This window comes from Lathyrus oleraceus, chromosome 3, assembly GCF_024323335.1.
Source record: "Lathyrus oleraceus cultivar Zhongwan6 chromosome 3, CAAS_Psat_ZW6_1.0, whole genome shotgun sequence".
Taxonomy (NCBI): domain Eukaryota; kingdom Viridiplantae; phylum Streptophyta; class Magnoliopsida; order Fabales; family Fabaceae; genus Lathyrus; species Lathyrus oleraceus.
In genome coordinates, this window is record NC_066581.1 from 452,248,532 (window position 1) to 452,266,910 (window position 18,379).

Genomic DNA, 18,379 nt, shown 5'->3' on the forward strand with positions numbered 1-18,379 from the left:
GCGTTAACCGGTTAACCCAGGGTGTTAACCGGTTAACACTGTTAGGAATTGTGAAGTATTGCTGTTTTGCTTGCGTTAACCGGTTAACCCAAGGCGTTAACCGGTTAACACTGTTGTGATTTGTGAAAATTGCTGTTCTGTTTGCGTTAACCGGTTAACCCAGGGCGTTAACCGGTTAACACGGTTGAGTTTTGCCAGAAAGCGTGTTCTGTGTTGCGTTAACCGGTTAACCCAGGGCGTTAACCGGTTAACACTGTTGGAAATTGGAAAAATTGATATTTTAATGTTGTGAACATAATTGGTGATTGGCCTATATCGGTGTGTGATATAGTAGGGATTATTCCCGTTGTTTTGAGTAGGATAGGTATTAGTAGAGTGTGCTAATACTGTGATTGAATTATTTGGCATGACATGATATGATTATGTGATAAATATGCTGATGATGTGTGAAAATATGCATAATGTTGTGAATGTATATATTATGTATGTAATTGTGGATGGACTGTTTTATGGCTTAGAGTGTGAGCATATGTCCATTGTGGATTGTTGTTGATGTTGCATGCTAGGTGATTTGGCATAGCATAATGTGGCCTTTATGGTGGTAGCTAATTCCCATGGTGAGGAATTAGTGATGTTAGTCATTTTGGACTGTTGTTGATGTTTGCATGCTAGGTGATTAGCGTGCATAGCATGGCCCTTGGGGTGGTAGCTAATTCCCATGGTGAGGAATTAGTGATGTGAGTCACTAGGTCTCAAATGAGTGGGACTAGTGAGCTTGGTAGCCGTACCTGGATTTGGTCGGTGAAGTTGAACTATATGTTCACGAATAGTCGGTACCGCATGCATGGAGTCTCATTGCATAATGTATGTATGACGTATAATATGAATGGATGTATTCCAATATTATACGTGTGTTTAGTGTGGGTGTTGAGTATGAATTGAGATTATACGTGTGCTTTATGTTGGTGTTGAGTATGATGTTTGAGTTGATGTGTCGTTACTGAATGTGTGTTATGATTAGGGTGATGAAATGTGTTAAATTACTTAACATTGCATGATACTTTATAATGCTTATTATATCGATTGAGGAACTCACCCTTACAACTATTTTTCAGGTAACGAGCAGTAATTGAGTAGGAGCTAGTGCTTGGAGTCTAGTGTAGTTCCTTAGTGGGTCATGCTCTGGTAGATGTAACATCGGGATGGGATGTTTTAAATGTTTATTGTTGGTTGTGGACCAGTTTACATGTAATATGCTACATGTTTTGCATGATTGATTTAATCTCTATCCGCTGCGTATTGTGCAAATGCTTTATGTTTTGATTTAATAAAAGAGCATGACAGTTATCATGGTGAATGGTGTGAAGTAATTGTGTGACACCCTTAATTGCATATCTACTCTAATTGATATATGTTGTTATTTAATTAAATATTTGGGGTATTTTAGAAGGGTGTTACATAATGAATATGGTCTTGTCCATATCCTCGGGTGCCATCTTAATCTGATTATATCCGGAAAATCCATCCATAAACGAAAAGACTTTGAATTTAGCAGTATTGTCTACCAACATATCAATGTGTGGCAGAGGGAAATCATATTTCGGACTGGCTTTATTCAAATCTCTATAATCGACACACATGCGGACTTTTCCATCCTTCTTCGGCACAAGCACAATGTTGGCCACCCATTGCGGATACTCAGCGGTCACAAGGAAACCGATATCAATCTGTTTCTGAACTTCCTCTTTGATCTTCACTACCATATCAGGATGCGTTCTTCTCAACTTCTGCTTGACTGGCGGGCATTCTGGCTTCAACGACAATCTATGCTCCACAATATCAGAATCCAACCCAGGCATGTATTGATAGGACCAAGCAAACACATCTGGATACTCTCGCAGGAGATCAATCAACCCCTTCTTAGCATCTGGACACAGTCGAGACCCAATTTTGACGTCCTTCACATCATCTTCGGAACCCAAGTTGACAAGCTCAATCTGCTCTTCAAACAGATGAATAATCTTTTCATTTTTCTCAAGAAGACGAGACAACTCATCACTCCTACATCACTTTCCTCCTCGGCTTCAAACACAGGGAATTCAAAATTTGGAGAAAGAGAAGGATCATTGTATTCAATGGGGTTAGGAACCAACCTGCATAATGATTTGATATTTTGATTTTAGAGAAGTGAATTTTTGACCAAATATTATGCAGATGGACAATTATATTGTTTATTTATGTTTTTTGTGATTACCATTTTCAGAATAAAGTAAAAAAGCAAAAATAAACATCAAAGATGTGGATGAATAGAATTAATTTTATTGATGATCAATTTAAAATGCCCAACAATGTTCACTTTTCCCTTAGGCATATGAGAAGAATTTTAAAATATAAAAAGCAAATTACTTAGATCGATGCAAAATAACAGGAATATCAACAGCAATCCAATTGTTGCATGTCTGTCCATGCGTCACAAAGTTGGTGCAATCTTCCTCTTCATTGTCCTCTAGCACAACATCCAAGTGTTGTTCATTCCCATGAATGAACCCTCCGCTATGGAAGCTAAGTTTCATCTCTTCTGATCTAATGGTTGACGAGCCCTTCTGGAACCCCAAACTAGTTCTTCCCTTGTTGTCGGCGACCTCTACCACGCGCCCCCATTGATCAATATGACCTTCTTCAACAATCTTCTGTGCATCTTTTAGAGAGGACATAGGTGCCCCAACTCTCTTCTCAGTAGAAATAGATAAGGCTTGGAACGAAGTTCCAACCTCATCCTTAACTTCCACATATGAAAAAGATGACAGATGGCTGACCAACATCGCTTTCTCATCTCCCACAATCACCAACTTTCCATTCTTGACAAATTTGAGCTTCTGGTACAGAGTGGAAGTAACAGCCTCTGCTTCATGAATCCATGGTCTTCCCAACAAACAAATGTAAGCCGGGAGAATATCCATTACCTGGAAAGTAATTTGAAAGTCACTCGAACCTATCTTTACTGGAAGGTCCACTTCTCCAATGACAGTCCTGCACAAGCCATCAAAGGCTTTGACAATCAGCCCACCATATCTCATGGGAGCTCCTAGGTAAGATAACTTAGACAAAGTTGACTTCGGAAGCACATTGAGTGACGAACCGGTGTCAACAAGTGTAGCGGTGTATTCGTCACTTTATGATTTATTGACTAAATCAAAAGCAAAGAATACAAAGAATCGAGTCGCCACCGCACTTTTATTTATCCAAAGGAATGGCTAAAAAGCGAACAAAAGCCTAAGAAGTTTTACACATAGAAAACTAATGAAAAGATAAGAGATCTGGGTAAGGGGTTAATTACGCAATGGGAAGGTGTTAGGCACCCAAAACGTCCTAGGTACTCCTAGGGAGCCCTTTTCACAACTTGTTGTATGAAATGTTATTTGTTTATGAAATATTTATTGTGCAAACATGGATTGAAGAGATGAGAAAAGAATATACAATTTTTATTGTTTTTGTGTTTGAACGGATGAACCCGTTGCCTACGTACCTTTCCATGGAAGGTAAGGATCAAAACACCGTAGTTCGGCTAAAAGATTTCCAAAAGTATGGGTGGATTCATTTTAAACAAAAGCCCTAAGGTCTTTCGTTATCCACGGGAGAAAACTCAACCTATATAACCACAAGTCCACCATGTGAGAAAAGCTTCAACTTGCTAGTGAGGGGTTAACCCTATAATAAGCAAGGAAGTCTTACAATTCAATCACTAAGGACAAAAGGTGAGATTAATATCAACCAACTAGGATAAATCAAACCTATGGCTAATGTATGAAAACTTATCAAGAAAGTGGACTTGAGCCACAAAACAATTGAATGAGTGGAATAATCAATTAGAATTTATTCACAAAAGATGGTCAAAGTATGATTAGAATTCAATTCAAAAGAAGTATTATGAAAATGAAGTTTGAAAAATCAGAGGCTTAAGGCCTAGGTTTCTAATTTGAAAAGAACAAATGAAAATGTTTGCACAATAGTTTTCAGGTTTTAGGTTAACATGCAAATGGAGGTTTAAAGAAACAAAAGGTGGGAGGGTGAGGAAGTAAAACTTCTTAGATGTTCACCTCTTGAGATCATATGTAGATGATTCAAGTGATTCCTTTGGAAGAGGCAACAAGCAAATAACAGATGGACAAAGTAAATGGATACCGGATGCCAATTAATGGACTTATTCCAATCTCACAAAACAAAAGTGGATACCAGATGCCAATCAATGGACTTACACCAATCTCCTAAAACAAAAGAAACAAGGATACCAGATGCCAATCAATGGACTTATACTAGTCTCACAAAACAAAAGAAACAAGGATACCAGATGCCAATCAATGGACTTATACTAGTCTCACAAAACAAACCAAACAAGGATACCAGATGCCAATCAATGGACTTATACTAGTCTCAAAAAACAAACAAAACAAGGATACCAGATGCCAATCAATGGACTTATACTAGTCTCACAAAACAAACAAAACATGGATACCAGATGCCAATTAATGGACTTATACTAGTCTCACAAAACAAACAAAACAAGGATACCAGATGCCAATCAATGGACTTATACTAGTCTCCCACCATATCATAGGAAACAACTGCCAATCAATGGACTTATGCTTGCCTCCTCCATGGACAAAACAAAATGTTAGAAAGTAATGAACAATGATTATGAAATGATATACAAGTGATGATGATAAATGCACAAAGGCACACATAAGCAAATATGCACAGATGAATCAAATAAGCAAACAAACAAGTCAATTAGCACACACTATATACAATCAATTAGGCTTAAGCAAGGTTAGGCTTTACAGCCAACTGGAATGGGGTGTTTTGAGCTCTTAACCCTAACATTGAGAGTTAGGGTGAAGCAGATGAAATGGAGATGAGGGGTGTGCCTCATAGCTCTTATCCCTGGTCAGGGAGAGCTTTGATCAATGGAAAGTGTGGGAGTTTAGAAAGTTGGAACTCTTCTCCACAAATGATTGACTCTATAAGATCTTGGGTTATTATTCACCATGCATCAACACATGGTGTGAGCAAAGTGAATGACACACTGAGTAGCAGGAGATGGATTACACATCTCTTTTATCTGCCAATTGCCTCTTAAGAGGACTTTTCCTGCTTTGCACAAAAATTAAACAATCACAAGCATTGCCTCTTAAGGAGGGCTTCAGACAAGTGCCTACCAATAACAGTAGGTCTTCCAGACTACATGAAGATTAGGGGGTATACCTAAGTGGTTAAGCAACCAAGCAAAGCAAAGTTGAAATGAACTTAAAGCAACTTAAGTACCTGTGGAAACAACTAAACAAATCAGTACAATACTCAGACAAACAGACAACAGTCAATAAGCAACAGACAATCCCAATGTACAAAATGTGTAAGCCAAAAGGCAAACTCAAGTGAGTTAGCATCAACCTACAAAACACACAAGTGTTAGTAATCAAAAGCAAACATCAATATTCACATGATGAAGCATCATCAACCATGGCATTTGGATGCTTAAACCTGAAATCAAAACTCACAAGTAAGCAACAAACCACTAGGTCAAAGCCTAGGGTCAAAGATGGAGAAAAAATTCAAAACAGGGGCTGAAATTTAACACAAAGTAACTTCAAACACACATTGACATATCCTAAAAAGGCTCACATCAAAATCAATCATCAAATGCATTTCATGATCAAGAGAAGTCCAAGACAATTTCAAAGCTCATATGTGATCATCATGAATGAAAAATTCAAATCAAAACAGAAATGATTCAAATAAATCTGGAAAAAATCATGAACATTTAAGACATCCAAAACATCCATCATACAAAAAATCAGAAGAATCAGAGATCATTTGGCATGGAAATCAAGTTGCACAAGTTGGACAATCAAATGTGTGACACAAATTGTCACACCAAGTTAGCACATGCATAAAACAAAAATGGAGCATAGGAAAAATACCAAACCAAAACCAAAATGTCAAGCAATATGTCTAGAATCAGCATGCAAAATTTCAAGTTCATTGGATAAGAAACAAGCATTTCATGATAGTTTGAATCAAGCAATGTCATAAATGTACATGTGATCAATCAACCTAGAACAAATTATTTTTCCAGCCAGGCACAACTTTCCAATTAATGATCATAAAAAACTAGACAGAATAAGGAGCATTTTGCAAAAAATTGGGATGAATTTGGATGAGTTTTCAATTTGTTATGATTTTTCTAAGTTTGGAAAAATCGAAATCAAAATGTGAGCAAGCATGGCAAAATAAGGAGGGAAACATGAAAAAATGAGATAACATTTGAAATTAATTCCATCGCCAGGAATCGAACCCGGCGAGGATTCAAAAGTGGCGCGCGTTTCATTAAATGACGTGGCTAGTCAGCGCTCGGTCAAACCAATCCAAACCAATCAAAACGCAAGCAAGGAAAAACGTGGACCAATCATGAACAAACCCTAGGCCAGCGTGGAAAACACAGGAAAAGCGTTGCTGAATCATGAAACCGTGGCCTAAGGCATGATCTTCATCTTCTTCCTCGCGAAGAAGATGAACAGTGAAAACCTTCATGCACATTCCAGAAAAATTCTCCAGAAATCAAAACCAAATACATCAACACGTAGATCTTTTAAAGGAGATCATGGATCAATGAATAGCTAAGCCTAATTTCACGTATTAAGATCAAATCGAACAAGATAACATTCATGCATGAAACTTTAATCTACCCTTACTCAGTCAATAGGACATCAAATTAAACGATTCAAAGCTCAGATTCATCAGGACACCAAGATCTACAACAACATAGCAATGGATTTTAAAATTAAGAGATGCGACTTATGACCTCTTGAAGTGCAGAGCCTTTGAATTCACACAATCCACAGCTTGTACTGCTTCAATTCCACTCTACAATGCTGGAAATGAAGTTTGATGAAGTGATTGAAGCTTGAATGGCTCTAGATCTAGCTCAAAACAGAAACTCCATTTGCATCTTCATGAACATGAACTGCACTATTCTTGCACGAATTCAGTAAAACAACTCTTGATCTACACTAAATCCAAGCTCAGGAACAAGACTATGAAGTCAAAATGCAATGCTATTTGGAAGAAAATGGAATTATGAATGAGAGAAAAATTTGAAGTGAGAGAGAATTTTAGATCTAGAAATGTGAAAAATGATTATTCCTCCTCAATTCTATTAGGGTTAGAGTATTTATATGAAGCCCTAATCACTTTGTTAATCCAAAATTAGCTTGGTTAAGTGAAATGAGGTGTTTTTGCAAAAATCAAAAGTTGTATGGTGCATGTAGCAATTGCACGTGAACAATACTCTTTTTCTCATCAAAGTCACTTAAAATCCTCTTTTAAATCCAATGGCAATGGTAAAAAGTTCATACAATGCACCTTTTGAATTTTGTGATTTCCCTCCAAAAAAGGCATGGATTAACAAGTGATTATGTGATGAGAATTCATGTAATGTGATGCATGATTTGGAAATTAGAGGTCAATAGGAGAATATTGCAAAAAGAACCACTCATTTTGGAGCTTTGAATCAAAAGATATGGCCATTTGAAGTCCCATGCATACTTGGCAATGATTTGATCATATCTCCTTAACCACACATCATATGCTCATGATCTTGGACATTTTGGAAATGGGAGAGAAATATCTACAACTTTCATGTTCAACAAAATTTCATTTGAAGCTTTCTTGATGATGTAATATTGAGTTGAAGTTGGTCTAAAACCTTTCCATTTTTGGAAATTTCAAATTATAGGTCACTTGCTATTTTGGGAAAGTCTTGACTGGACCTCAAATTCTTCAATGTGAGTGTTTGAAATGTCAAATAAGACTTGTTTGAACATGAATGAAGTATTTCTAATCACTTCCCACCTCCAAATCCACAGTTGGCTTTGCAGTTGACTTTCTAGGTCTTCATATGACTTGAGAATGTTCTGATGAAATTCAAGCCTCTACCACTTGGGATTTTGCTTCAAAGTGACATCATAACTCATATGAACTCTTGTGAATGATTGTGGGGTCCAAATCTCAAGAATGAACACCATTTATTGCTCAATGAATTCCTTTGATTGCCTTGACCTGTTAATGCTTCATCTGCAAGACAAAGGTTAGATGACATATTTTTGTACTTTTTGGTTAGTGATAATAAAGAAAAACAATGATATACAAATGCAAACATTATTGGTGATCAAGAACCACTCTCAAAGAGATCCCACCCATAGGGAAGGAAGCAAGGTGTCCAATGATCCTTGAGGCAATGTAATGATATGATATGATGCCATGAGGGATCTTAGGGACAAAATTGGGGTCTTACAGATGCCCCTATTTAAGGTCATTCTAGCCGGAGAAGTGAAGGTTAAAATCTTCATCTCGATGCGGTAGAATGGGCTTAAATAACAGTAATGAGACAAATTTTGGTCCCTAAGAGACCTCATGATGCAAATGTATGCATGCAAAAGGAACAACCTCTGTGGTGAATACTGGTCCACAAAGAAAAGACGATCCATCGGAGTAATACACTCACCAGGAACAGAGACTCTAACAGGACTCTCATGGGGATAAGAAAAAGAAAAAGAATGCGTGAGCAGGACACGACTCCGAATTAGGGGAAACTGACGCAGCGTGAACATGACACGACATGACTGGAGACCTCACTGGGGAGTAAAGGACTCAAACTGGGGGAAAAAAGAATTCCAAAGGAAGACACATCCATTGGAAAGACTCAAGCTGACTCAAACTATCCACGAAGGATACTCCGGATGAAAATCCGGACTCAGACTGGGGAAAGATTCACACAGAATCTCCCTGCCGGGAAAAACTGCATATATTGGGGAAAACGCCAATACAACAAAAGGGTAAAATCACAACGGGAACTCCACTGGGGAATGTCTAACAAAGAGACTCTCCTGGAGAAAATCTGCAAGATGAGGTGTTACCGGTTACCGGGTAACAAACTCAAAGAAACATGTGATCTAAACACCGGTTACTGGGTGCAAGAACAACAAGCTCAGGAAGAATGAATATCTAAGACCGGTATGAGGGTGAGAGATATCAATCAACCAAACATCTGAGAAAGACCTGAAAAAGGTACATCAGCTCAGGAAAATCTGACTCCACAAGGGACCAAGGTCATAATAGGGAGCAGAAAGGAAGGAACACCAGGGATACCAGTTACTGGGTATATAATAGGTGACCGACCAAAGCGTGAATTGGTATATATGCCAAAACACTCATCATCCGAAAGGAGGGCTTGAAAAATCAAATCGACTTACAGGATGGACATTCGATTCCGCAATGGGAAAACGAATCTTACTCAGCTGGGGAAAAAACCCAAAGAGCGCATGAGATATAATATCCATTACCGTCAGAACATGGATAGTATACTTGCATGGGATATATTATATATTACCGTCAGAACGTAGATAGTATACTCGCATGGAAGGAACACCAGGGATACCGGTTACTGGGTATATAATAGGTGACCGATCGAAAAGAGAGACAATCGTTACCAACACCAACAGGGTAAACGAAAGATAACTCACAGGGGATAAATTGCAAGCATCCAGCAATCATCCAGGAGACATATCACCAGTTACCGAGAGATACACTCAAAGAAGAAGAACAAAGAAAATATTCGATTCCACAAAGGAATACAAATCTTACTCGATTGGGGAAACACAACAGGCTTCGACCGAAGAGTGCATGAAATATATTATCCATTACCGTCAGAACGTGGATAACATACTCGCATGGAAGATTATCCACAACCGGTTACCGGGTTAATAAAGGATAAATCAACCGAAAAGAAAGGCATCGGGATACCAAAACTAGGTATATAAAGATGACCGATCAACGGGAGCAACAATCATTACCGACAAAAGGGTAAATGAAAGAGAACTCACCGGGGATGCATTGATAAACATCAATGATCCGGGGAACAAATCACTGACAAACGGTAAAAGGACCCACTGAGGATAAAATTGCTAGCATCCGGCAATTATCCACAAGGAAAGATCTGTTGGGGATACAATTGCTAGCATACGGCAATCATCCACAAGCAAACACAGACTCCGCTAGGGAGACAACAACAACATAGGATTTACAACTACCGAATACTGGGTAGAAGACCACAAAAACTCTGGCTGAGGATAGGGTGAAATAATTGCCGAATACTGAGCAATTATCCAACTATTCCACCAAAAAGCACAGACTCCGCTAGGGAGACAACGACAACATAGGATTTACAACTACCGAATACTAGGTAGAAGACCACAAAATCCACCATCAACCAGAATGAACCACAAAGGTTACCTCTGTTAGGGGATAAAAGTAGGATTTATAACTACCGACTACATGGTAGAAAACCAATAACTCATCTGAGGAATAAAAGGTATATAACCACAAATTCCGCCAAGAGGAGAAAGGGAGCATAGGACTTACAACTACCGGTTACTGGGTAGAGGCCCAAACTCCTGCTGGGGATAAAAAGAACTATTGCCGGTTACTGGGCAATTTATTCATTTATTCCACAGGGAAGCACAAGAGACAGTTGAAAAAATACCAATTCAGGATCAAACCAAAAAGGCAGACTGAATCAAGACTCGTCCTAATGAGGATATAACTCAATAGGAAGATCCATCCCAATATATGTGTTGGGAGGAAACGAAAAAACCCGTCATCCACGAGGATATATCTCAGTGGGGAATTGCAGAAGGAAAGACAAACACTTTCTGCTTATGGGGCTGACTCTATATTGAGAGATTAGACACCCGACATCTGCTTGGGAAGATCTACTGGAGAGATCCATATCACCATTAGCAGGAGACAACAAACAAAAGATATATGGAAAAAAAATGCAATCATGAATATCTGAATGTTGAAAGTATGCATGAATATGCGTAATTTATGTTTGATGAATGCTGACAAAAGAGACACATCTAACACAAACAGGCCCAGGAATCAAACGCCCGGTACTACACTTCTAGAGGAAAATCCAAAGAAATCCAACTGGAAAGCCAATCTGCTGGAGATCTGACTGCTAAAAAGCAAAGATCTGCTGGAAAGCGAAAGATTAGAGATATCAAAGAAATCACAAAATCTCTGAGTGATGGATCATCAATCAACCCAACTGGGGAACAGAAGTTCACAACAGGCAGCAACTGCCACAAAGACAAATCTGTTGGGGAAATGGAGAAATCCCGAGATTTCTGCAGGGGATCCTCAGTATCAACTGGGAAACAAGAGTTCACTGCACAAGCAAAAACTGCTGAAGAGAACAGAATAGACAAGTAGAATCTAGCCGCACAAGCAACTCTACTGGGGATACTGTCAGCCACTCCATTGGGGATAAACCCACTGAGGGGAAAATAGATCACACAAGTAGATTCTGCCACAAGCCACTCTATTGGGGATCAAAACATCAGGAAATCAACCAAATCTATGAATGATAGATCACCAACCAACCCAACTAGGGAACCAAAGTTCACAACAAGCAGAAACTGCCACAAAAGCAACTCTGTTGAGGATACCAACTCCGTTGGGGATATTGCAGGGAAATCACGAAACTTCTGGCGAGAAACATTTCAGACACAATCCACCGTACCACAAATCTACTGTGGATTTATCTGAGGAAGAGAAGGAGAACTGGTGATCAACCACCGAATGCTGAACCTTCCAAGAGGAAACTAACAACTGCTGAGGAGGAAATAATCACTGCTCTGCTGAAGGGATAAGAGGTGAAAACCTCAATGAGCACTCTGATGGGGAGATATAGCACAAATGAAGTATATCATACCAACAACTTCGCTGGCGACTATACTGAGGAGAGTGACGAAGTACCGGGATGTCAACCCATCAACTACCGAATCTTCCAAAAGGAAAGCACCCATGCTGGGGAGAGAAAATTGTTGGAGATGACTGTGGAGTCCTCAACAAACACTCTGCTAAGGGAACAAAATCTCAACAGAAGCTCTGCTTAGGGAACAACCCCAACAACAATCTGGAGAAATAAGATACAACCATGCCAGGAATATGAACAAATGTCTTACCCTGTTGGAAATCATGCCACCCTTGGGAGAGCACTGAGAAATTCTTAAGTATCCTTTCATCATTGTGAATGTTCACTTTGTTTAAAACAACAATTTGAAAAATTTATTTGTTTAAATCAATGACATTTTATTAGTTAAAACATGCAAAACATTTGTTGAATTGAAACAAATAAGAGTGCAAATAATTGGATAAAAGCTCAAATTGATTTGATGGAATGGTAGCCTGCAAATGGCAAGACTCCATAGATCTGTACAAATTTGAAATCGGTGATATATATTGGAAGAGGGATACATTGAACATAATGATCCTTTCTCTACCAATTTGAACCCGATGTATTCGTAGCTTCAGTTGACGACGAATCGAGAATCTTTGACGAAAAGACAGCTGTGGAACAGATAGTCTTGTCAGGATGCAGTTAATTGCCAAATCCCTAATTTTTGCCTAGATTGCCCCAGGGTGAGGTACTCAATCTAGCGGGATCCAAATATTCTCTTTTTCCAATGTCTCTAATTTTTGCCTGGATCACCCTTTCGGGTTTTCCACCGAGACGCTCATTTTTGCCTAAGCCGCCCTTTCGGGTTTTCAACTTAGCGAGCTATTATGTTTTTCTTTTACTTTTCCTCCTTTTTTTTAGGCAAAGTATTTCTTGACTGCATCTGAATTCACAGGACGAGTGAAATCCTCCCCATCCATTGTTGTAAGCATCAAAGCACCGCCTGAAAAGGCTCTCTTAACAACATATGGACCTTCATAGTTTGGAGTCCACTTGCCCCTGGAATCGGTCGCGAAAGATAAAACTTTCTTGAGCACGAGGTCACCTTCTCGGAACACACGAGGTTTGACCTTCTTATCGAATGCTTTCTTCATTCTCTGCTGATATAATTGACCATGACACATGGCAGTCAATCGCTTCTCTTCGATCAAATTCAGTTGGTCATAACGACTCTGAATCCATTCAGCATCAGTCAACTTGGCTTCCATCAAGACTCTCATTGATGGGATCTCCACCTCTACTGGGAGAACAGCCTCCATGCCGTAAACAAGAGAGAAAGGGGTTGCCCCTGTTGAAGTGTGGACAGATGTACGATATCCATGCAAAGCGAATGGCAGCATCTCATGCCAATCTTTGTACGTAACAACCATCTTCTGGATAATCTTCTTGATATTCTTGTTAGCAGCTTCAACAGCCCCATTCATCTTGGGTCTGTAAGGAGAGGAGTTATGGTGTGCAATCTTGAACTCAACGCACAACTCTTCCATCATCTTGTTATTCAGATGAGATCCATTATCAGTAATGATTCTATCTGGCACACCATAACGGCAAATAAGCTGATTCTTGATAAACTTCACGACCACCTGCCTGGTCACATTCGCATACGAAGCGGCTTTAACCCATTTGGTGAAGTAATCAATTGCTACGAGAATAAACCTGTGTCCGTTGGACGCTTTCGGTTCAATCATGCCGATCATGTCAATTCCCCACATAGAGAAAGGCCATGGTGATGAAATCACATTCAGAAGTGTCGGAGGAATATGAATCTTATCCGCGTAAATCTGACACTTGTGGCATTTCTTCACATATTTGCAGTAGTCAGACTCCATTGTTAGCCAATAGTAGCCTGCTCTCAGCATCTTTCTAGCCATGGCATGTCCATTGGAATGAGTACCAAATGAACCCTCATGGACCTTAGTCATCAACAGGTTTGCTTCGTGTCTATCCACGCATCTGAGCAGAACCATATCATAATTTCTCTTGTAAAGCACTTCACCACTGAGGTAGAAACTTCCTGACAACCTTCTTAAAGTTTTCCTATCTTTCACAGATGCCCCAGGCGGGTAGACCTGGTTCTGGAGGAAATTCTTGATATCAAAATACCAAGGCTTGTCATCATTCACTTCTTCAACTGCAAATACGTGAGCTGGTCTATCCAAGCGCATCACGGTGATATTGGGAACTTCATTCCAATACTTCACCACAATCATCGAAGCCAGCGTAGCAAGGGCATCTGCCATCCGATTATCCTCTCGAGGAATATGACGAAAGTCAACTTCAGTAAAGAACGTTGAAATCCTCCTCGCATAATCTCTATATGGAATGAGACCAGGCTGATTCGTCTCCCACTCTCCTTTTATCTGATTGACAACCAGGGCCGAATCACCATACACATCAAGATGCTTGATCCTTAGATCAATGCACTCTTCTAATCCCATGATACAGGCTTCGTACTCCGCCATATTATTCGTGCATTTGAAAGTTAGCCTTGCTGTAAACGGAATATGTGTGCCATGAGGAGTAATGATTACTGCCCCAATTCCATTTCCGTACTAATTCACAGCACCATCAAACACCATTGTCCATCTAGAACTAGGTTCCGGACCTTCATCAAGTGTAGGCTCATCACAATCTTTCATTTTCAAATACAGAATTTCCTCGTCTGGGAAGTCGTACTGAACAGGCTGATGATCTTCAATCGGCTGATGTGCCAAATAGTCAGCCAAGATACTACCTTTGATAGTTTTCTGAGCTCGATACTCGATATCATACTCAGACAACAACATCTGCAAACGGGAAATCCTCCCAGTTAAAGCAGGCTTCTCGAAAATATACTTGATTGGGTCCATTCGGGATATCAACCAAGTTGTATGATTTATCATGTACTGGCGTAGACGCTTAGCAGCCCAAGCCAAAGCACAACACGTCTTCTCAAGCATAGAGTATCGAGACTCACAATCAGTGAACTTCTTACTGAGGTAGTAGATATCAGATTCTTTCTTCCCTGATTCATTTTGTTGACCGAGTACACAACCCATCGAGTCTTCAAGAACAGTCAGATATATGATCAGAGGTCTACCTTCTACAGGCGGAGACAAGATCGGAGGTTCAGACATATACTCTTTGATACTGTCGAAAGCTTTCTGGCAATCCTCGGTCCAATCAAGAGACTGATCTTTCTGGAGGAGCTTGAATATCGAAACACATGTGGCAGTCATGTGGGATATAAATCTGGAAATATAGTTCAAGCGGCCAAGAAAACCTCGGACTTGCTTCTCAGTTTTGGGCGCAGGCATCTCTTGTATTGCTTTGACCTTTGCAGGATCAACCTCAATACCTCTCTTGCTGACTATAAAACCCAATAACTTTCCAGAACGGACTCCAAATGTACATTTGTTCGGATTCAGACGAAGCCTAAATTTCCTCAAACGCTGAAAAAGCTTCAACAAATGTTCAACATGTTCAACTTCCGTTCGGGACTTAGCAATCATATCATCGACATAGACCTCTATTTCCTTGTGCATCATATCATGAAACAAGGTAGTCATAGCACGTTGATACGTGGCTCCGGCGTTCTTCAAACCGAAGGGCATCACTCGATAACAGAATGTTCCCCAAGGTGTGATGAATGTTGTCTTCTCCATATCCTCGGGTGCCATCTTGATTTGATTATACCCGGAAAATCCGTCCATAAACGAAAAGACTTTGAATTTAGCTGTATTGTCTACCAACATATCAATGTGTGGTAGAGGGAAATCATCTTTAGGACTAGCTTGATTCAAATCTCTGTAATCAACACACATACGGACTTTTCCGTCTTTCTTAGGCACATGCACAATATTGGCCACCCATTGAGGATATGTAGAAGTCACCAGAAACCCCGCATCAATTTGCTTCTGAACTTCCTCTTTGATCTTCACTGCCATATCTGGATGAGTTCTTCTGAGCTTCTGCTTCACTGGCACGCACTCAGGCTTCAAAGGCAGGAAATGTTGCACAATATCTGTATCTAGACCCGGCATGTCTTCGTATGACCAAGCGAAGATATCGAAATATTCTCGTAGCAAACTGATCAACCCCTCCTTGACAGACTCTTCAAGAAGTGCCCCAATCTTCACCATACGAACACAATCTTCAGACCCCAAGTTGACTGTTTCTAGATTCTCAAGGTGCGGCTGAATGATCTTCTCTTCGTGCTCAAGGAGACGGGTAATCTCGTCAGGAATCCCTTCAACATCATCTTCCTCTGCTTCAAATACAGGGAATTCAAAATTGGGAGATGGCGTTGGATCATTATGTTCAATGGGTTTTAAAATCAACCTGCATAATGATTTTGGATAATAAAAAACTTTAGAATTTAAACAAACAAACCATTATGCAGATGAAAAGGTTGCTTTTATTCTTGTTTTTAGGGTTTTTTGTGATCACCGATTTCATGCAAAAGCAAAAAGTGAAAACAAATGGAAAAACAAATGTTTAACAATGCATTAATTGAATGAAATATCATTGTATATATGATGCCAACGATGTCATCACTTCTCCTTTTGGCATGGGAGAAGGGTTTTTTGAACAAAGTGAACATATTACGCTGACTTATGAATGACCGTAGGAACATCCACAGCGACCCAATTATGGCAGATCCCGCCAGGGATAACAAAGTTGCCAGTATCCTCTGCATCCTCTTCCAGAATAGCAGCAGTTTCTTCGGCTTGATCAGCATGGATGAAACCTCCACTCTTGAACAGTCCTTTCTTGTTGAAGACCCCAGAAGAAAAGCCAATGCCATCCCGGGATTTATTATCTTCAAGCTCAATCATCTTCCCTAAACCAGTGACTGCACCACATTCAATGGCCAATTTCGCATCACGATAGGAAGCAAATGAAGGAGACTTCTTCTCAATCGGCTCAGCAATAGACAAAGCTTGGAAAGGCATTCCAACTTCATCCTCATCATCAATATATGAGAAAGAAGACAGGTGGCTAACCAGGAGAGCCTTTTCTCCCCCTACCACGACCAGTTTCTTATTCTTGACGAATTTCAGCTTCTGGTGTATGGTGGATGTCACGGCGCCAGCCTCGTGAATCCATGGTCTGCCAAGGAGACAGCTATAAGATGGGTGGATATCCATAATCTGAAAGGTAACTTGGAAATCACTTGGTCCAATCTTGATTGGGAGGTCAACTTCCCCAATCACGGTCTTACGCGACCCATCGAAAGCTTTCACAACAACACCACTCTGCCTCATGGGAGGCCCCTGATATGACAATCTCGAAAGAGTGGTCTTCGGCAATACATTTAGAGATGACCCAGTGTCCACCAGCACGTTGGACATGGCATCAGTCTTGCATTTCATGGAAATATGTAAAGCCATGTTGTGGTCTCTTCCCTCCTCAGGGAGATCAGCGTCACAGAAACTCAAAGTGTTGCAAGCAGTAATGTTTGCAACAATACTGTCAAACTGTTCAATAGTGACGTCGTGATCGACATAAGCCACGTCCAATACTTTCTGCAGAGCCTCCCTATGGGGTTCTGAATTCAGAAGCAAAGATAGCACGGAGATCTTGGACGGCGTTTGTAGAAGCTGGTCTACAACGTTGTACTCACTCTTCTTGATGAGCCTCAACTTCTCATCACAGTCTTCATTCACCATGTCACTCGGGCCAATAGAAGAAGCAGGAGTCTTTTGTACAGAGGAGGGTTTAGCAACAGGTTCCGGATTCGGAACATTCACTGCAGTCCTAACCGGACGCTCAGCAGAATCAGAAACAACAGCTCTAGCCTGAGGCTTAGGCGCTGAAAACACGCGACCACTACGGGTCAAACCGCTCACATCAGTAATATTTACCACAGAAGTTGAAGGCAAAGGCACTTCTTTTCCATCTTCAACAGCAACTGGATTATATCGGAAGGGAATTGCTCTATCTGAAGCATAAGGCACAGGGCCTGCGGGCTTGATCACCAAAGAAGGAGAGACCTTCTGCTTGCTACCATCATAACGGATGACAACAGGCTCAGGAATTTTGAACACCGGAGCAATCACATTTACTTCTGGTTCATCTTCATCAACATTTCTATTTTGAAGAATCTCAATAGTCCCCTCATCCAACAGCTCTTGAAGCTCTCTGCGCACTTGGCGACAACCCAGACGATTGACAGAGCAGATACGGCATTTGTCATGGTCGTACTCCATATGACTGTAATCACACAGCAGACGATGCAACTCGACCAATGACTGTCGAATATGGCTTACATATTTGACCTTATATTTGCCAGGGCAACCCTGGACCATGTTAACCGACTTCCCATGCTCGGGCAATGGGTTCTTCGTAACATTGGGGCCTAAGTCCTCAAAGCTCAGAATGCCACATCTCATAAGGTCTTGAACCTTAGTCTTCAATGGATAGCAGTTTTTTATATTGTGACCGGGAGCACCGGAGTGATAAACACAATGCTGGTCGGGCTTGTACCACCACTGCGGGTTAACAGGTACAGCCGGAGGATCCCTCAGAGTAATCAGTTTT